The following is a 22,525-nucleotide window of genomic DNA, read 5'->3' on the forward strand; positions in this document are numbered from 1 at the left end:
TTCAATTCAAGAAGAAAGTGATCAGGATAATGATCCAGATGATGATGATGATCTAAGTTTCTTTGTAAGAAGATTCAACAAGTTTCTTAAAGTAAGAGGAAATCAGAGGCGACCCAATTTTAAATAAAAAAGAAGGACAGAAAATTCATCCTCTACTCTAAAATGCTTTGAATGCAATCAACCTGGACATCTGAGGGTTGATTGTCCCATCTTCAAGAAAAAGATGGAAAAATCTGAAAAGAAAAATCATAGTGAAAAGAAACTGAAGAAAGCATACATCACATGGGATGAAAATGATATGGAATCTTCTGAAGATTCTGAAAATGAAGAGATAAATCTCTGCCTTATGGCTAAAAATTACGAAAGTGATGAAGAGGTAACATCTTCGAATAACTTATCTATTTCTTTTGATGAATTGCAAGATGCATTTGCTGATATGCATAAAGAGTCAATTAAACTTGCAAAATTAGTTTCATCTTCAAAGAAAACAATTTCAAATTTAGAAAATGAAATTTCGAAATTAAACAAAGAATTAGATCTTCTTAGAAATGAAGTCTCAATTTCTAAAACAAATGAAAAATTTAATATCTCCACTATTTCTGACAAGAAAATATCAGATTCTTGTAGTTGTTGTGATAAATATGTAAAAGAAATTAAAGAGTTGAAAAATTCACTTGCAAAATTTTCATATAGTAAAAATAATTTAGATGTTATATTAAGTAAACAAAGATATGTGTCTAATAAAAATGGACTAGGGTATAAATCTGAAAAACAACAAAAGTTTCATAAAAACTTTTCCACTTCCACACAAAAATGTAATTCTAATTCTATCACTTGTTTTTACTGTGGAAGAAGAGGACATGGCATATCAACTTGCTACTTCAAGAAAAATTACAGTAACATTAAAATGATATGGGTTCCAAAAGGATCCTCAGTTTATACTAACATGCAAGGACCCAATAAAGTTTGGGTACCTAAGTCAAAAACTTAATTATGTAGGTATCTTTGAGAAAGAAGTGGTACATAGATAGCGGATGCTCAAAACATATGACTGGAGATGCATCAAATTTTACACACATCTCTCCAATGAAAAGCGGGCATGTAACATATGGTGACAACAACAAAGGTAGAATCCTTGGAGTGGGTAAAATAGGTACAAATTCTTCAAACTCCATTGAAAATGTTCTACTTGTTGAAGGCCTTAAACACAGCCTGCTTAGTGTTAGTCAATTATGCGACAAAGGCTATCTAGTATCATTTGATTCTCAGAAATGTCTTATAGAACATAAGCATGACATTAATACAAAGCATGTAGGACATAGAGTCAATAATGTTTACATGATAGACTTAAGCATAAAACTAGAAAACAATCATAGCTTTCTTAGCAAACATGATGATCCATGGTTATGGCATAAAAGAATTGCTCACATAAACATAGATCACTTAAATAAATTAATTTCAAAAGATTTAGTAGTTGGTTTGCCTAAATTGAAATTTGAAAAAGATAAACTATGTGATGCATGTCAAAAGGGCAAACAAACAAGAGTCTCATTCAAACCTAAAAATATTGTTTCAACCACTCAACCCTTACAATTATTGCATATGGATTTATTTGGTCCATCTAGAACCATGAGTTTTGGAGGAAATTACTATGCTCTAGTTATAGTTGATGATTTCTCTAGATATACTTGGACATTATTTATTACACATAAAAGTGATTCATTCCAAGCATTTAGAAAACTAGCTAAAGTCATACAAAACAAGAAAAATCTTAAGATGGCATCCATTAGAAGTGATCATGGGGGTGAATTTGAAAATAAAGATTTTGAATTATTCTGAGATGAACATGGTATAATTATTAGAAATAAAGTCAGGTTAGTAGCAAAAGGGTATAATCAAGAAGAAGGAATAGACTATGAAGAAACATATGCTCCTATTGCAAGATTAGAAGCCATTAGAATGCTTTTGGCATATGCATCCATAATGGATTTTAAACTTTATCAAATGGATATTAAGAGTGCCTTTCTAAATGGTTTAATTCAAGAAGAGGTATATGTTGAACAACCCCCTAGTTTTGAAATTCCTGATAAACCAAACCATGTTTATAAATTACAAAAGGCTCTTTATGGTTTGAAACAAGCCCCTAAGGCATGGTATGAACACTTAAGCAATTTTCTTCTAGAAAAAGAATTCTCTAGAGGTAAAGTGGATACCGCATTGTTCATAAAGAGAAAGCATAATGATATTTTGTTGGTTCAAATATATGTTGATGATATAATTTTTGGATCCACTAATGATTCATTGTGCAAGGAGTTTTCCCTTGATATGAAAAGTGAATTTGAAATGTCAATGATGGGAGAACTAAAGTACTTTCTGGGATTACAAATCAAGCAAACTCAAGAAGGTATATTCATCAATCAATCCAAGTACTGCAAGGAATTGATCAAAAGATTTGGGATGGATAGTGCAAAACACATGTCTACACCGATGAGCACTAGTTGTTACTTAGATAAAGATGAATCTGGTCAGTCCATAGACATAAAACAATATCGAGGTATGATCGGATCTCTTCTTTATTTATCTGCTAGTAGACCTGATATTATGTTTAGTGTATGTATGTGTGCTAGGTTTCAATCCAACCCCAAAAAATCACATTTAAGTGCAGTAAAGAGAATCATGAGATATCTATTAGGAGCAATCAATTTAGGATTATGGTATCCTAAAAATTCAACATGTAACTTAATAGGATATTCTGATTCTGATTTTGCCGGATCTAAAACTAATAGAAAAAGTACAAGTGGAACTTGTCAATTTATTGGATCGGCTCTTGTCTCATGGCATAGTAAGAAGCAAAACAGTGTTGCTTTATCTACTGCTGAAGCGGAGTATATCTCTGTCGGTAGTTGTTGTGCACAGATTTTATGGATGAAGCAACAATTATCTGACTATGGCATAATTCTTGATCGCATACCTATTATGTGTGACAATACTAGTGCCATAAATCTATCCAAAAACCCAGTTCAACACTCTAGAACTAAACATATAGAGATTAGGCACCACTTTCTTAGAGATCATGTCCTAAAGGGAGATTGTGTATTAGAATTTGTTGATACTAAGAATCAACTTGCTGATATTTTCACAAAACCTCTCCCCAAGGAAGTGTTCTTCTCTATTAGAAGAGAATTAGGCCTCTTAGATGTAAGAGATTTAGAAAAATAGGGATTGATTGATTGATTGATTTACTCTTATTTATTGATTGTAGATTATGTTGTTTGATCTTGTTTGAATTCTTGTTATTATGATAAAATGTATGATTTCTTGTGTATATAATAATTGACTGATTGAATTAAGTGCATTAGTAGTGATAATTAATCATATTGGATGTGTTTTAGCATAAAAATAGATATTCTCTTAAGAAACTAGCCTAGGATAGGCTCTGGTAATCGATTACCATCCAGTGTAATCGATTACACATAAACAGGCAGCCTGTAATCGATTACAACATCCTGTAATCGATTACCAGTAGGCTTATTGGTCCTGTAATCGATTACCAATCCCTGTAATCGATTACAATACGTCCTCTTCTATAAATACTCACGAAATCAGAGCTGCTGCGCAGCCAAAGCCTCCTCCACGTTTTCCTCCATACCTAAAACTTCAAATCTTCGAATCTCACTCAATTCTTCACCAAATCACGTCCCGTAAAGCCCAATCTTCCTCTTTTTCACTCCTCTTTCACTTTCACCGATCAAAATCAACAAAAACTTCATCAAATGGCAGAGCCATCGAAGAAGAGAAAGGGATCATCCTCCACCACTGCTGCTGCTGCCCATCGCCGCCACGGCCCATCCAGAGCACCCACATCACCTATTAATCCTTCTTTGTCATCTCCAAGATCATCAACATTGTTTTCATCCGATGATCAGCGTCTACGGTACCTTTCTCAGTTTTCTTCTAGAATAATCTTAGACCCTAAGTACCTAGACGTAGAATTGTTTAATGATGAAATGTTTGATTGCTATCAAGTGTTTCAAAATTCTGGTCTTGTTGATTTCATGTCATTAAAATTGCCATATTATCCTGAACTTGTAAAGGTCTTCTACTGCAATCTAAAAATTCAGGATGGCATTATTATTTCTCAGGTGCATGGTATTTCTATGGTCATTGATCAGTCACTGTTCTTTTCTTTGACTCATTTACCCAGTCAAGGTGCATCTTTTGAGGGCACCATTGTTGATGACTGGAAATTTGATTATTCGAGTCATGATGCTCGTCGCATGGTCTGCAATGATCAAGCTGAAATGACCGGTAGATTGCTGGCCGGGTCATTAACATTTGATAATCGCATCATGCACTATATAATTGTTAGGATTTTGCTTCCTCGGTCTTCAAATTTAGCACAAGCCTCTGAGGAGGATTTGATTCTTATGTGGGCTTTTCTTACCGGTCATCAGATCGACTGGGCCCATTTGGTTCGGTATCGAATGCATAAGGCATTACGGGCTAATGCACCTCTTCCTTATCCACATTTGATTACTCTGTTTTTGCATCATTTTCAAATTCCGCTTGATGATGAACCCTTTGTTCAAGTCAAGTATTCCTTTGCAATTGGTGCTGGTGCAGTGACCTCCTTTGGGTACCGTAAAGATCGGAATGGTCAATGGCTGAAGAAGGATGCACTTCCTCCTCAAGATGAACGTACTCCTTCACCTCCTCCTCCACGCGAAGATTCCGCACTCATGAATGAAGTCCTCTCCGAATTACGAGGTCTTCGTTCTTATGTTGGTGACCGCTTCGACTCGTTAGATACACGCTTTGCCGGTATGGACATTCGCCTCACACAGCTTGAAGAGGATGTCAGATACATTCGTCAGAGTTTCGATCTTCCACCACCACTTCCGTCTTCTTAGATTTTAGTTTCTGATTATATGTCCTTAATAAGCCGTGTATTTTGGATGTTTAAGTTTCTTAGAATTTCAATTATTATGATAAGTACTTTATTTATTTATCTTGTGGTTATTTGGATTTCAGCCTTTTCTGCTTTGACATTATGTGGTTGTTGATGTTTTGAGTTATTTGGATTCTGGTTGATTATTTCTTGTTTGTGAATTTGGATGGTTATGCCTCATTGTTATTCCATTGTTATATCTTTCTACTCCATTATTATATTTGTGTTGATTCCCGAGTTCTTTGGCTTTTTGATGTTGCCAAAGGGGGAGAAAAATGTTGTAGAAAAAGCTTAACAACCTTAGAAATCAAGTGATCATAAATTCCGAAATATAGGGGGAGTAAACGCACATTTTATCTATATACAATTGTTTGTTGCTTGCTTGAATCTTGATTTCAGGTATTGTATTGTCATCATCAAAAAGGGGGAGATTGTAGATGCAATTGCCTTTGATGTTTTGATGATGATCATGATGATATGATGCAATTGATTCAAATGGGCTTTTCAAGATTAAATTCAAGACAATACTTCAAGATTACAAGTCACAGCATCAAGATGATCACTAGTATATTAGGAAGGGAATTCCTAATTGAATTAGCAAAAGGTTTGGCCAAGTAATTTAAATTAAAAAGTGTTTTTCAAAGGATTTACTCTCTGGTAATCGATTACCAGAGGATGTAATCGATTACCAGTGGCCAAATATGTTTTATAACAGCTACTAAAATTTGAATTCGAAATTTTAGACTGTGTAATCGATTACACAATTTTGGTAATCGATTACCAGCAGTTAATAAACGTTTTAATTCAAATTTTAAAAGCTGTAATCGATTACACAATTCCTGTAATCGATTACCAGACAGGATTTTCAGAAAATATTTCTAAGAGTCACAACTTTTCAAAGGCTTTATTCATGACCACCAATGGTCTATATATATGTGACTTATAACACGAATTTGCTCAGAGTTTTTCAGAACAACAAGTGTTTATCCTCTCAAAGAGCAAAATCATTTTATCCTCTTAAGAATTCCTTGGCCAATTCAATTGCAATTCATTAAGGAATTATTTGAGTGCTCAATCTGTAAAATCTATCTCTTTCTAGAGAGATTCATTCTTCTTCTTCTCCTCATTCTCTAAGGGATTAAGAGACTGTGGGTCTCTTGTTGTAAAGGAATTCTAAACACAAAGGAAGGATTGTCCTTGTGTGTTTAGAACTTGTAAAAGGAATTTACAAGATAGTGGAACTCTCAAGCAGGTTGCTTGGGGACTGAACGTAGGCACAAGGGTGTGGCCGAACCAGTATAAATCTGAGTTTGCACTTTCTCTTCCCTTAATCTCCTTTGTTTATTATTGCTTTATATTCATATTCAAATTGTTTTATTTGAATCAATATTTAAGAAGTTCATTATTAAGGGAATTTATAACTTGAATAAAAAGTGAAATAGATTTTTAATTGGGGAAGTAGTTTGGAATATCTTAATTCAACCCCCCCCCCCTTCTTAAGATATCTGAGGCCACTTGTCTAACACGACGAGTTAATGCTAAGTCCCTTTAAGGGCGACGAGTTAATGCTAAGACCCTTTAAGGGCGACGAGATAAACTATTTGAGAACAATTGAGGAGTCCTGTGTTTTGTACAATTCATAGATAGAGTCTGTGTGCTAAAATGTTTTCTAGGTTGCACCTGAATCAGGAGGGAGAGGCTCTGACAGACTCTTCGGAGTGTAGGCCTTGGGGGTCACCTGGTTTGAGTGCTCCTTTAAGCCTATGTTGATCCCATATGGTTGGAGCATTCTCGCAAAACACTGGTGACCCTGACTGGTCTCCCTATGATCTTACCTAGTGAGAGTGACCTGACTTACTAGTGTGTGGTTTGTCTTGTCATGTACTCATAGGCACCCGACGTGGTTTTTCACTGACATGGTACCACATTGCATGTAGGATTGAGTCTTAGTGTATATGTTGTATAACGCTTGTGTATTGATCGATATTGATTGACTTGATGATATTGTGTTTTGATCATTGAGTACGTGAATGTTGTGAAAATGAATGAAATGTGTGGTGTTGTGATGTAATGTGCGACAAAGTGGTGAAATAACGTGAGTGATGCTTAAGTAAGTTGTATTTTGTTTATATGATATTTATACCTACATGTTATCTTGTTTCTATCCATTAGTCAGAAATGTGATAACTCACTCCCTGTGTGTTGTTTGTGTTTGGATCCTATGATGATCTTGAACTTGGTGTTTGAAAGAGCAGATGAATAGGTGGATGACTATGAAGAACCTCATGCTAGAGGACACAGAAACACAATGCTCTGATAGGATGTGACATTAGGATATAGGTTCTATATTAATTGTATGAAGCTTATGATGTGAACCTTACATGGCGGAATGTTTGATACAGGCTATGAAGTTTTGGATGATGCCACTTTCGGAGAGGGAAGATAAGTCAGGGTAGACGCCACTTCCAGTGAAGGAAGATAAGTCAGGGTAGACGCCACAAGGATTACCTTGATAAGTCTGATAATTGGTTCAACAAGGAACCCAGAGAGAAGCTCTTACCAAATTTTATCAAATGCCAAAAGTTTTTTTTATTGAAAATAAAAGCCAATACTTATAGTGTATCTGAACAAAAAGATAAAAATACACATGGGCCTTCTAAATAGTTTGGGCCAAAATTACAATAAATAAAAATTATAACTAAAAACATATTTAACTTGGGCCTTTAAATTAGTTTGGGCCTTCAGCAACAATTAATAGTCTTGATAGTGTCTCTGCCTCTGGGCCTTCATCCTTCTCCACTTGGGCCTTCATCCTTCTCCACTCGGGGGCTTTATCCTTCTCCACTTGGGCCTTTAGCCTGTATTTGGTCAGTTTCAGGATTCTCATCATTTCCTCCTTCTTGGAAAACATTTGCCCTCAAATGTCCAAGATCATCACCGAGTTAAAGTACCATTTCCTTCCTTTTCTTGTTGGCTTGCTTGGTATAGCTTTCATTCTTCTTTGCAATTTGCACATTCACTTGGTCATGCAATATTTTCACATACTCAACTTTGGCATGTGCATCCTTACGTTGAGTCTCTTGGGGATTGCTTTTGTAAGTTGGCCTGTTAGGCAATGAAGCTCCGGGAAGGAGATCAACTTGATGTTCTATGCCTCTTGAAGGTGGCAGTCCATGAGGAATCTCCTTAGGAAAGACATTTTTAAATTCCTGCAATAAGGGTTGAACACTAGGAGAAATAGAAATAGTAAACTCATTAGAATTATCAGTAGAAATTTTACTATCATTGCAATACTGTAGATTGAGTGGTTCCTGAGTAGGTAACACTTTCCTCACTTCACTCGCCTCTGCAAAATAATTAAACTTTCTCTCATGTGTATCACTCTCTCTCTTATGTGTATCACTCTCTCTCTTATGTGTATCACTCTTTTCCTCGGGTGTATCACTCTTCTTTTTCATATTCCTTTGTGGTGCGTCACTATTTTCTTTCTCTTGTTCTCTCTTTTCTCTCATTCTGATTTGGGCCAAAATTACAATAAATAAAAATTATAACTAAAAACATATTTAACTTGGGCCTTTAAATTAGTTTGGGCCTTCAATAACAATTAATAGTCTTGATAGTGTCTTTGCCTCTGGGCCTTCATCCTTCTCCACTCGGGGGCTTTATCCTTCTCCACTTGGGCCTTCGTCCTTCTCCACTTGGGCCTTTAGCCTGTATTTGGCCAGTTTCAGGATTCTCATAAGCTTAAACACCCTTGTTTGAGCCGAGATGACTTTATTATTTATTTGGACAAGTTTGAATATGATGTGGAAGAAAGGGAATGTGAGCCTTTTACCCCTTTGAAAGGCCTGTATTTAAAAATGTTTTAATTAATATTTGAATTTTTATTCCTTTATTAGTATATATGTAAGGGGTAGAAGGTGTCACATTTAGTGCTATCAGAGCAAGTCGAACCTTTCGGCTAGTGTGTTATGTGCTTACCATATTCTGGTGTGCACTCTATGTGGTAACTTATGAGTACTTTTGTTGAGCATGCTTGAATTATTATTTGTATTTTCTTCTGCATGAACAAATGAGACTTGATAATAATGCTTGTATGTATCTTGCATCCTTAATGTCTGTTATACCATAAATCCACTGCTGAGTCATGAGTTATGAGACTGGCCATCTCTATAATTCGTGAAGTGCGGTAAGATTTCATGGCAAGCCGTTAAGTGATACATGTGGTCTTGAAAACTTGGTGTGTGTATTAATTTTGTAAAAAAAAAACCTTGAACTTGTAGGTGTGTTGTGAATGAGTGTGCTTAATCGATGTGTTAACATGTGTTGATTTTTTTTTCTTTGTGTCTGACCATAAGCGTGATTGTTGAAACTGGTGATTCCTTAAATACACCCTTAGTGATTGTTCAATTCTTTATTCTTATGTGTATGTTATATACTTGTTTTAGGAACCTTATAATTCTATGTATGCTTGTAGTATAGTGTTTTGCCTTAATTGCATAGATAATATGGTTGTTTGTGGTTTCTTGTTCTTAGTGATGTTGATATTCTATAATTCGATTACACTTGGAACCTTGAGTATAATTCATTCTTGGTGTTATGAGCTTACATCAAACAATTGGTTTACTGATGTTTTTGTCACAATCAAGTGATTCTTAACATCTCCATATGGGTGTACATTGTGGTCATGTTTTAAATTATAAAATTCATTTGGAATATCTGTTGTTGATTTTGGATGAGTGATCCTTCTTGATTTAAGATTTTCGTCTCCTAATCAATCGAGTGTTCATCTTGTTATGGTTGCTCATCTTCCAATCATGTCTTGTTAAACTGCTTGGTAATTTGTCATGTTGTAACTTCTGTTACGAATAAAGAAAGACTTCGTCCTTGGCAATCACGTTAAGGTGTTTCGAGAGGAAAATATTTGAGTGGCTATGATCATTGTTACCTGTAGATGAAAGTCAAACTTAGTAAGTTGTCTACCTGTGTTCCTTGAGGATGTGCATAGTTACCACCTAAGTGCAAGATTAAGAATCTTGCAGGCATAATACCTATAGAAACTTGTAACCGTAGTTCTTGAGAAATATTTGGTATAGAGTTGTTTAAGAACATAGAGTAGTTGGAAAAGTTGTGAAATATAATTAAGAGGTTTAGTGTGAAACCTTAAGAAGAGTGATGTGCCATTATTTTCTCCTATTTCTTAACCCTTTTTGCACCATTTTAAGTAGTGATTAGTCTTAATTGTCAAATTAATTAGGCAATTTTATTATTTGGACCCATTCAGCTAATTTGATGTTTTTAATCTAATTTCAGGAATTAATGAAGCATTGGGCTTGAATCCAGAATTGGGCTTGGACTTGAAGAGGGCATACTATTTTATTCTACAAAATTTTATCTTATCTAGACTTTATCTTATCTAGATATGATTTGGATTTGATCTCATCTAGATATTATTTCATCTAGATCTTATCTTATCTTATCTAGATTTGATTTTATTTATGGGCTTGGATTTAAAACAGATTTGTAACCTTTTGGGCTGGAAAAACTATATAATAGCACCAAGGTTCTAGTTTAGGTTCTCTCTTCTCTCTCTCTCCTGTTTTTGTTTTTTAGTTTTAGGCTTTTCTTAGACACTTTTTCATTTTGCAATTCCAGTTTTGACTTTTCATTTTAGCAATAAAATTCCGTTCTTCAATCTATAATTTTGTTCTCTATAGATTAATGTAAGGCTAAGTCTCCAGCGTTGCTTTCTCTTGAGGATCAAGCACAATTCTCTTTGAGGTTCTATTATTATTATTAAATTCTGTTCAGTTTTTCCTCTTCACTAATTACTCTAAATTTGTTGCTATTAATTCATGCATGCTTAGTGCTTGATTAATTGTCTCTGCGCTTAATTATGTTCATGCTTAATGATCGTTTATGATTAATTGGTGTATGTGTTGCTTAATCACATAATGAATGGCTTATGTTAAATTTTGTTGGATCAAGTGGCCTCAGAATAATTAAGAAGGGGGGGTTGAATCAATTATTCCTAAACCTTTACTAATTAAAAATTTACTCTTCTAAGGCTTTTACTATGTTGTTAAGTAAATGATGAATAGAAAAGAAACTTAACCAAAAAGTAAAAGCGGGAATTAAAGTGCACAACGGAAATTAAAAGAGTAGGGAAGAAGGAGACAAACACACAAGAGTTTTTATACTGGTTCGGCAACAACCCGTGCCTACATCCAGTCCCCAAGCGACCTACGGTCCTTGAGATTTCTTTTCAACCTTGTAAAAATCCTTTTACAAGCAAAGATCCACAAGGGATGTACCCTCCCTTGTTCTCTTCGAACAACCTAGTGGATGTACCCTCCACTAGAACTGATCCACAAGGATGTACCCTCTCTTGTTCTCAGTCAACAACCCAAGTAGATGTACCCTCTACTTGTACCACAAAGGATGTACCCTCCAATGTGTTAAGACAAAGTTCTCAGGCAGTTAGTCCTTTGAAATCTTTTGTATATGGGAAAGGGAAGAATCAAAAGAATTCTCAGACTGTGTCTTATTGAATTCTTTGACAAGGGAGAAGGGAGACACAAAAGAATTCTGGCGGTTAGTCCTTTGTTCTTTTGGAAAAGGGAGAAGAGAGACACAAAAATAATTCAGGCGGTTAGTCCTTGGCGAATTCTTTTTGGCAAAGGGAGAAGGGAATGAAAAGATGAATAGCACAGTTTTCAAGGTTTGGAAAACCAGAAAACTTTGGAAAGCTTTTTGGCAAAAGGAAGAAGAAGAAGAAGAATAAATATCAAAGGTTTCTCAAAAGTGGTTCTAAAGAATTGTTAGAAAAAGTTATTGTTTGCAAATCAAAGCCTTGCTTTTATAGACTCTTCAAGTCTAGTCAAGAAAACTTTTAGAAGAGTTATAACCTTTAGAAAAACCTTAAAAACCATTTGGAAAAGATATAACTTTCAGAAAAACTTGAAAACTATTGGAAGAGTTACATCTTTTGATTTTCGTTCAGAAACTTTCACTAGTAATCGATTACCAAATCAATGTAATCGATTACGCAAAGCTTTTTGTGAAAGGATGTGACTCTTCACAATTAAATTTGAATTTCAACGTTCAAAGACACTGGTAATCGATTACCAAATACTTGTAATCGATTACAACATTTTGAAATTAATTGGAACGTTGTAAATTCAGTTTGAAAGCTTTTTGAAAACCATTTTGCTACTGGTAATCGATTACAATAATTTGGTAATCGATTACCAGAGAGTAAAAACTCTTTGGTAAAAAGGTTTTGAGAAAAACTCATGAGCTACTCAGTTTCTGAAAAAACTTTTTAATGCTTATCTTGATTGAGTCTTTTCATGATTCTTGAATCTTGAGTTTTGAATCATGATCTCGAAACTTGATTCTTGATTCTTGAAATCAATTTCCTCTTGAACCTTGAAGTGTTCTAGACTCAATCTTGAACTTATTCTTGAATGTCATCATCTTTGTTATCATGAAGTGTTCTTAACTTTTGAGCTTTTTGTCATCATCTTTGTTATCATCAAAACTCCTTGAATCAATCTTGATTCATCATGAAGCTTGCTTCTACAAATTTCGCTTAGTAATTTAATTTAGGGTTGGATTAAGTGGTTGAACTGAGAAAGGATAAACTCTCGTAACCTAGGATAAGAGACTTGCTTGTGAATCAAGGGGAAGCAACGTGTTTTAATTCTGATATTTTCTAATTCAATTTTACTCGCTGTTTAATTTACAAAAAAAAAAAAAACAAACCCCCCCCCCCCCCAATTCATTACTATTTTCCTACTATCTGTTATGAACGTTTGGTTGATCATTGCTCGTTGGGAGACGACCTAGGATCACTTCCTAGTTACTGCATTTTAATGTTTATTTAATTAGGGTACGACCTCGATCAAAGAGTGTAAGGTAGTTAGTGTGGCATTAATTGCTAAGCATGGAAGGGTTCAAGACTTAGTGTTCTTGCAGAAGTAGGTGACCTAAAGGATTAATGATATTAGTTGTATGATTAGCGAGATAAATCTTCGTTCTCTTTACCTGAATATGGAAAAAATCTGAGGATACTTCGATGACTACCTTAGTGTCTTTTGTTGCCTTTTACGTGTACCTGGTCATGTCTTGACATGATCAATGCCTTTGTGTGTTTGTGGGGTGCATGGTCGGGATCTCCCACCCCAAGTTAGCCTTTGTAGTGGTTTCAATGATTAGTGCCTAGTGAATTTCTAGTTAAGTTGGATTATGGGGTTTATCTTAAGGTTGCTATAGAACCTTGGGAATCATGTTGTGTTAAGAGTTTTGTTATGCATTTTAGTTAGATGAGGATAACCCTTAGAATATGCCACGTTTAGGTGAGAGATAACTTTCAATCCTTCCTGAGAAGAAGTTGTTTTGAGATGAGAGGAAACCTAAGATTAAGATGAAATTCCCTTAACTAGTAGTCGAACCAAAAATTTATTTTAGGATTCCTTGAATTAACCTTAATTCTTGTTGGAGATTACTCAAGTAAGATTATGTTTCCGGGTGAGATCCTTGTAAGGAGTAAGCCATATTCATAGAAAAGTCGGTCACTGTAAACCGTTGAGTGATATCTCAGCCGGGTAGGTCCTTATTGGAGTAGTAAATTATTTGAAATAATTTTTAAGTTTAGAGGAGTACTTGTAGGAGGACAAATAGTGACCAATGTATCTTGACAACATGTCGCAACCTACCCTTCGGTGGGAGGGCGACGCGGGGCTCGCGGGTGCATCTTCCAAGGGAGGAAAATGCGCGGAGTCGCCACCAACATTTATTCGAGGAAAACATCGAAAAAACTGGAAAATGTTTGGTCTACGAACTTTAAGTGTGAAAGGTTCGGGAGTTGTATTTATGCATGGGGAAGGTATTAGCACCCCACGCGTTCGTCACAAGGGACGGCAGCCTTCAATCAAGTGTGCAAATATGACTTCAATTTGTTTTATTTCCCCTTTTACGTTTTTTATGTCTTTTTATGCCTTTTGTATTTTTTATTTTTTTTGTGGTCGACAAGGGTGTTTCCTTTGCTCTTACGTATTCCTCAATTGTGATAAGGAAATCAAACCTACGTAGTTCTTTGAGAACAGAACGTTGGTTAAGTTGTTTTTATCTTTTTTTGCAAGATATATTTTTGACTTAACAAAAGGTCATTTAAGGTGTTGGACCATTAAACAATCTTTTGATTTTGAAAGAAGAGAAACGTTAAGGCATTGGACCGTTAACGATTGTCGCAACCTACCCTTCGGCGGGAGGGCGACGCGTGACTCGCGGGATGCGTGTTCCACGAAAGGAATACGCGCGGAGTCGCCACCAACGTTTATTTGAGGAAAACGTCGGAAAAACCGGAAAAGACGCGATCTACGAACTTTTAAGTGAAAGGCTCGGGAGTTGTATTTACGCACGGGGAAGGTATTAGCACCCCACACGTCTGTCACAAGGGACGGCAGCCTTTAATCGAATGTGCAAACATGACTTTGATTTTTATGTTCCCTTTTATGTCCTTATATCCTTTATACCCTTTTTATATTTTTTTTCTCTTTTTGTGGTCGACAAGGGTGTTTCCCTTTGCTCCTACGTATTCCTCAATTGTGATGAGGAAATCAGACCTACGTAGTTGTTTCGGAACAAAGTGTTTGGGTTAAGTTATTTTTACCCTTTTTGCAAAACATGTTTTTATTGAATGAAAAACCATTTAAGGCGTTGGACCATTAAACAATCTTTCGATTCTTTTGAAAAGATGAGAAAAACATTAAGGCTTTGGACCATTTAATGATTTCTCTATTTTTGAAGGAAGTAATAAAGTTACATATTGATTTAGGGTTTTTAGAAATCCACATTTAAACCAATAGAAGTGAGAAAGACCATTTCAAGGCGTTGGACCTTTGAAAATGGCTTTTTTAGGCAATGTCAAAAGTTTAGTTTATGAATTGATTTTAGCCTTAGTTTCACTTTGGTTATTAATCGATTCGATTAAGAAGGAGAAATCCCAAAGAAAAACGTCCGATTGATTCTTTTTGATTTATTTTACTAAAAGATATTTTTGATTATTATACTATTATTTTACCTCTTTTTGGTTTCCAACGCAGTTACGGCATGACCGAACGGTCGAAATTCATTTTAACAGAAATTAACGGATATTACAATTCAAATGATCGGTGGAAATTTATTTTATTTTTTGATTAGGCGAGAAAATAACTTAAGCAAATGACTAAAGCACGTCAAAAGGGGGTACGGAAAGTAAAGGAAATGTAAATGAAAGCACGTAAAAGCAAATGAGGACCACTAAGGGTACATATAATGAATTGAAAAGTTCGATTTAGGGAACTTACCGGTTGAAGACCGAAGAACGATGAAGAACGAATGAAGAACGTCGAAGAACGGCCGAAAACCTTTGCGAAATCACCCACGGAAACGTTAAGAAAGCGCCTCGGCTTGGATTTTCTTCATGGAACCAATTTTTTTTCACTAATTTTAAGTGATTCTGAATTATCAGGAGGGCTGAACGAAATTCCTCTTCACTTCTCCCCCTATTTATAAGAAAATGGGGGAGAAGCTTGCCACCCAGCTCGCCCAGGCGAGCAAGGTGGCTTCCTCCAGAAGCAACCGCCTTCTGGAGGAATCTTCTGGAGGGCCCAAGTGGGCCTGGTTTCTATTTTCACCCCCATTTTTACTAAATACACCCCTGCCCTTTTTTTTGGTGATTCTTTTTTCGTAAAGTTACGAAAATTTATGAATTTCGTAACGATACTTGTTTTCTTTCCGTAATGTTACGGAACCTTGCGGATTACATAATCATCCCTTTTTTGACTTACGGAATGTTACGGAACCTCACTAATTGTGCAACGATGCTTCCTTTTGACTTCCGGTGTGTCACGGAACCTTACGGATTGTGCATCAATACTTTCTTTTGATTTCTGGCACGTCACGGAACTTCACAAATTGCCTAATGATGGGTGTCAAGCACCTCAAAATGACCAAACACAAGTTGCATGCCACCAAGCAAAGGTCCCTGGACGAAATTAGGGTATGACAGTTGCCCTTCTTTACTTGTCTTTTATTGGAGATAAAAGGGAAGTAAAGATAAGACACTAATTTCGTTCCTCTCGGTTGATGAGAGTCGCGGGTGACCATAAAATATCTCCGCATGCAAATGACTTGTTGTCCCCGGGGGAACAAAGGGTGCAGAAGATGATGTTAGTCCCTGCATGCTATCAAGCGTTCTGTTTTACAGATAGCAAAAGAATGTTTATACGGATAACCACTCGGGTATTTCCGCCCTTCAGCGTGACTCAAATGTCAGTATGACAGATCTTGTGAGCGTGGAAGATGACGTAAATCTCCGCGTGTCAACAGGCTTGTCGGCCGCGATTGACGAAGGGTGCAGGAGACGACGTTAGTCTCTGCGTGCTATCAGGCTTTTCGTCTTACAGATAGCACAAAAATAATGTTTATACGGATAACCACTCGGGTATTTTCGCCCGTCAGCGTGTCTCAAATGTCAGCATGACAGATCTTGTGAGCGCGGAAGATGACGTAAATCTCCACGTGTCAACAAGGTTGTCGGCCGCGATTGACGAAGGGTGCAGAAGACGACGTTAGTCTCTGCGTGCTATCAGGCTTTTTGTCTTACAGACAGCAAAATATAATGTTTATACGGATAACCACTCGGGTATTTCCGCCCGTCAGCGTTACTCAAATGTCAGTATGACAGATCTTGTGAGCGCGGAAGATGACGTAAATCTCCGTGTGTCAATGGGCTTGTCGGCCGCGATTGACGAAGGGTGCAGAAGACGACATTAGTCTCTGCGTGCTATCAGGCTTTTCGTCTTACAGATAGCACAGAAAGAATGTTTATACGGATAACCACTCGGGTATTTTCGCCCGTCAGCGTGACTCAAATGTCAGTATGACAGATCTTGTGAGTGCGGAAGATGACGTAAATCTCCACGTGTCAACGAGGTTGTCGACCGCGATTGACGAAGGGTGCAGAAGACGATGTTAGTCTCTGCGTGCTATCAGGCTTTTCGTCTTACAGATAGCACAAAAAGCTTATACGGATAACCACTCGGGTATTTCCGCCCGTCAGCATGACTCAAATGTCAGTATGACAGATCTTGTGAAGGTGGCCGACAAAAGCGAGGCTCTTGCTCCTACATATCCTCCAATGAGGAACGCAGACCTACGTTGTTCTTGATAACTTGTGAGACTTGAAAAAGTCTCCACCGAAAGATGCCGACATCTCCGAGAAGGGCGCAGATGACCACATTGGCCTCTGCTCGTCAATCACACTTGGGGTCACTAAATGATGAGGTGCGGATAATCGTAAGGTGTCTCCACCGGCTACCAGCTCTTGGGTCATGGTAACAAAAAGTGGTGCGATCGACAAAAGCGAAGCTCTTGCTCCTACGTATCCTCAAATGAGGAACTCAGACCTACGTAGTTCTTGATAACTTGTGAGACTTGAAAAAGTCTCCACCGGAAGATGCTGACATCTCCGAGAAGGGCGCAGATGTCCACATTGGCCTCTGCTTGTCAATCACACTTGGGGTCACTGAATGACGAGGTGCGAATAACCGTAAGGTGTCTCCGCGGGCTACCAGCTCTTGGGTCATGGTAACAAAAAGTGGTGCGGTCGACAAAAGTGAAGCTCTTGCTCCTACGTATCCTCAAATGAGGAACTCAGACCTACGTAGTTCTTGATAACTGTGAGACTAAAATAGTCTCGGCATTTTCTTCACCAAAATGCGAACATGCTTTAGTAAAGAGACAAAACTTCCAACTGATCAGAGCAACATATCTCTTTTTTTTGGATGAAAAACAATGTGTCTATCGGGGAAGGAGAGTATGGTGATGAAATTTTCTCATAGCCATAAATGAGATTTTGGATGTTAGCATTTCGTTTCTAAATGACCATTTAGAGGAAATACTGGGTCCAACAAAAAATAGAAGAAAATCACTCAAAGTGTATCAATCTCACACAGGTAAGTGTTTCATCCTAATTCCGAACCATAGATATGTCATGACTTGATTTTGCAAATCGTTTCCTATCAAATCAAAGATTACATGTGTGATCATGGATCAATAGGACATCTTCTTGGGAATTTTTTTTTCCTGGTGGGAAATTTGGCTTTGAGTGTTTTTGGCCTTTTCCTTTTCTGTTTTTGTTTAGTGTGAGGTGAACAAGCCACCGATGCACAGGATTTTGGTTGGCAATCAAAGGGAGAGGACCACTTTAGGTCGTGGTTTCCTTTCGTTTCTTGTTTACTTGGTGACAATTCTGTATGGTTCAGATATTGTCTGGTCCAAAGACCTTTCTGCATATTTCTTTTGTTTTCTTTTGATCTTTGATCGGGAATTTTCTTTCTTTTTGCTTTGTTTTCTTTTGAGGGCGAGGATTATGGCGAGTTGGGATTTTGGCTCAAGGCTTGTAGAATGGATGGACATGATATATGTCAGGGTGTTGGTCTGACCAGTGGTTCAGGGATAAAGGGGATGTCCCACATTATTTCCATGATACACATGCAACAATGATGATTAGGAAATTTTATGCAAAACTGGTCATGCATGCACCCATGTGGACACTCAAGCATCAAGTTTTTATGGTCATGTGACACTAGGGCTCAGGATTCATTTTCCTTTTTTAAGTCAACCCAGTGTTTCAAAAATATGTTCTTTTATCAATTCATGCATTCATCCGAGTCCATTTTGGGCGTTCGGGAAAATTTTCACAGCATTCACCCTTCAGGTGTATACACATTTTTTCAAAAACTAGTTATGATCAGTGAATCTTTTTTCAAAGAAAAGTTGGAAGTTAATTCTCTTCAAAAGCATGCTGGCTTTTCAGCCGAAAGATATATTTTTTGTTCTTGTTTTTTTTTGTTTTTTTGTTTTTTTTTTTAGGTATTTTGCTACCTAAACATGTGTATATTTTTTTGAGGTATTTTTGCTATATACATGCATATCCAAGGTATGACTTGAGAAACAAGAGGTGATCAAATAACAAGAAAAGATTTAAAAGTTACTAGGTTACCTCCTAGTAGCGCTTCTTTAACGTCTTAAGCTGGACGCGTGATGACTTGTCGGTCACGGACCTAGTACTTTTGCTTACCTATGGCTTTGGACTTGGTCGCCTGCTGATCGGCCACGGGTCGTAGGCAACGCTCTAACCTTTTTGTGGATGAGCTAAGGTGAACTCTAGAGGTGGTGGCAGTGCGCCTGTTGCCCACTATTGTGATGCCTCGCCCTGTGCCTGCCTGGGGGCGCAGTACTTCTCGATGAAAGTCTGGTTAATAGAGGGCCTGATGACCTTGCTGGGGGTGACAGGCACTCCATAGAACTGACAGAGGCCCGTAATCAGAGCTAGAAACCCCAGGACCCTGTTGGGCTTCTCCGGGTCCGCTGGGTGTCTTGCGAACGCGATCCCTGCATATAGTGGATGACATCATAAACCAGTTGAGCGATGTGCATACTTACTTATATCATGATGGCGTGTCCTTGCTGGGGGGACGGGCACCCGGTAGGACTGATAGAGGCCCATAGTCAAAGCTGGAAACCCCAAGACCCTGTTGGACTTCTCCGGGTCCACTGGGTGTCTTGCGGGCACGATCCCTACAAACAATAAATGACTTCAGAAATCAGTTGAGCAACGTGCATACTTACCTATGTCATGACGGCACAGACCAATTGATACTTTTGCAGGGGGAGATCGGCATTGTGGTCACTGGGTAGAATGTTGCAAAGTAGCAACGCCACCCATATCTGTGTAAGAGTGGTCATGTTGGTGCGCATGATCCGCACTCGTCTCTTTGCAGCAACACGGGTGAAATCTTGCCCCGGTATGCATAATAGTTGCGTGATAGCCTCCCTTTCTGGTTGTGCTCGCACAGTTGGTTGTCCTCCAATATCAGGGGGTGGCCCAGGAACTGATAAGAGGAAACTACTGGCCCCTTAACCGAGAGCGCAAGTCTCGGTTAAGCATTAAGGGCAGAGGACCTTAAGGTGCGGATGTGGAGCCCACTGAAAGTGAGGACGTGTAGCCCTCTAAAGGCGAGGAGGCATGCAGCCCTCTGAAGTCGAGGATGTGTCACCCTTTGAAGGCGAGGGCATCCAGCCCTCTAAAGGCGAGGACGTGTAGTCCTCTGAAGGTGAGGGCGTGTAGCCCTCTGAAGGCGAGGATGTGTAGTCCTCTGAAGGTGAGGGCGTGTAGCCCTCTGAAGGCGAGGACATCTAGTCCTCTGAAGGTGAGAGCGTGCAGCCCTCTGAAGGCGAGGACGTTTAGTCCTCTGAAGGCGAGGGCATGCAGCCCTCTAAAGGTGAGGGCGTGTAGTCCTCTGAAGACGAGGGCGTGCAGCCCTCTGAAGGTGAGGACGTGTAGTCCTCTGAAGGCGAGGGCGTGCAACCCTCTAAACTCGAGGACGTGTAGTCCTCTGAAGGTGAGGGCGTGTAGCCTTACGAAGGTGAGGGCGTGTAGCCCTCTGAAGGTGAGGACGTGTAGTCCTCTCATCGCGAGGGCATGTAGCCCTCTGAAGGCGAGGACGTGTAGTCCTCTGAAGGTGAGGACGTGTAGTCCTCTGATGGCGAGGACATGTAGTCCCCTGAAGGCGAGGGCGTGTAGCCCTCTGAAGCCGAGGACGGGAAGTCCTCTGAATGCGAGGACATGTAGTCCTCTGAAGGCGAGGACGTGTAGTCCTCTGAAGGTGAGGGCGTGTAGCCCTACGAAGGCGAAGGTGTGTAGCCCTCTGAAGGTTAGGATATGAAGTCCTCTGAAGGCGAGGACGTGTAGTCCTCTGATGGTGAGGGCGTGTAGCCCTCTGAAGGCGAGGACATGTAGTCATCTGAAGGTGAAGGCGTGTAGCCCTACCAAGGCAAAGGCGTGTAGCCCTCTGAAGGTGAGGACGTGAAGTCCTCTGAAGGAAATGACGTGTAATCCTCTGAAGGTGAGGGCGTGTAGCCCTCTGAAGGAGAGGACGTGTAGTCCTCTGAAGATGAGGGCGTGCAGCCCTCTGAAGGTGAGGACGTGTAGTCCTCTGTAGGCGAAGGCGTGCAACCCTCGGAAGGTGAGGACGTGTAGTCCTCTGTAGGTGAGGGCGTGCAGCCCTCTGATGGTGAGGACGTGTAGTCCTCTGAAAGTGTGGGTGTGCAGCCCTCTGATGGTGAGGATGTGTAGTCCTCTGAAGGTGAGTGCGTGCAGCCCTCTGATGGCGAGGGCGTGTAGCCCTCCGAAAGTGATGGCGTGTAGCCCTTTCATGGTGAGGACGTGTAGTCCTCTGAAGGTGAGGACATGTAGTTCTCAAGGCGAGGACGTGTAGTCCTCTGAAGGTGAGGGTGTGTAGCCCTCTGAAGGCGAGGACGTGTAGTCCTCTGAAGGTGAAGGCATGTAGCCCTATGAAGGCAAAGGCGTGTAGCCCTCTGAAGGTGAGGACGTGAAGTCCTCTGAAGGAAAGGACGTGTAATCCTCTGAAGGTGAGGGCGTGTAGCCCTCTGAAGGAGAGGACGTGTAGTCCTCTGAAGATGAGGGCGTGCAGCCCTCTGAAGGTGAGGACGTGTAGTCCTCTGTAGGCGAAGCCGTGCAACCCTCTGAAGGTGAGGACGTGTATGTGAATGTATGTATACATGATTTTGATGATGCCAAAAGAAGAATTAAACAAGGCTCATTTTGCTTCAAGATTAATACAAGATTGTTTCAACAAACAAAGCCTTGATTTAAGATTTCTTCAAGATCAAGCCTTGCCTCACAATGAAAGGTTTCAAGTCATTCAAGGCATATGTAATCGATTACCAATACATGTAATCGATTACCAATGGTTTGAAAGTGTGTAATCGATTACACATCATATGTAATCGATTACCAGAGACTCTGAACGTTGGGAATTCAAATTTTAAATGAAGGGTCACAACTGTTCAAGAAAAACAACTGTGTAATCGATTACACTAATTCTGTAATCGATTACCAGAGAGGATTTTCAAGGAATATCGCCAACAGTCACAACTTTTCATTAGATTTGTGAATGGCCATCAAAGGCCTATAAATAGGTGACTTGGGCACAAATTTTATGCAGAGAGTTTTGCTTGGCAAAAATGTATTCTAAGCCTATCCCTCTTAAGTTTATTGAGGCCACAAGGTCTAACAGTGTAGTCCTCTGAAGGTGAGGGCGTGCAGCCCTCTGATGGTGAGGACGTGTAGTCCTCTGAAAGTGTAGGCGTGCAGCCCTCTGATGGTGAGGATGTGTAGTCCTCTGAAGGTGAGGGCATGCAGCCCTCTGATGGTGAGGGCGTGTAGCCCTCCGAAAGTGACGGCGTGTAGCCCTTTGATGGTGAGGACGTGTAGTCCTCTGAAGGTGAGGACGTGTAGTTCTCAAGGCGGGGACGTGTAGTCCTTTGAAGGTGAGGGCGTGTAGCCCTCTGAAGGGGAGGACGTGTAGTCCTCAAGGCGAGGACGTGTAGTCCTCTAAAGATGATAGGTTTTAGTACCCAAGGGTCCATCCTTGTGAGAAAGCATGAGATTGACTCATTGAGAGGGCCGGTCATCCCAAATTAAAAAAGATTGTACAGTAG

Source organism: Glycine soja, chromosome 8 (genome assembly GCF_004193775.1).
Source record: "Glycine soja cultivar W05 chromosome 8, ASM419377v2, whole genome shotgun sequence".
NCBI lineage: Eukaryota > Viridiplantae > Streptophyta > Magnoliopsida > Fabales > Fabaceae > Glycine > Glycine soja.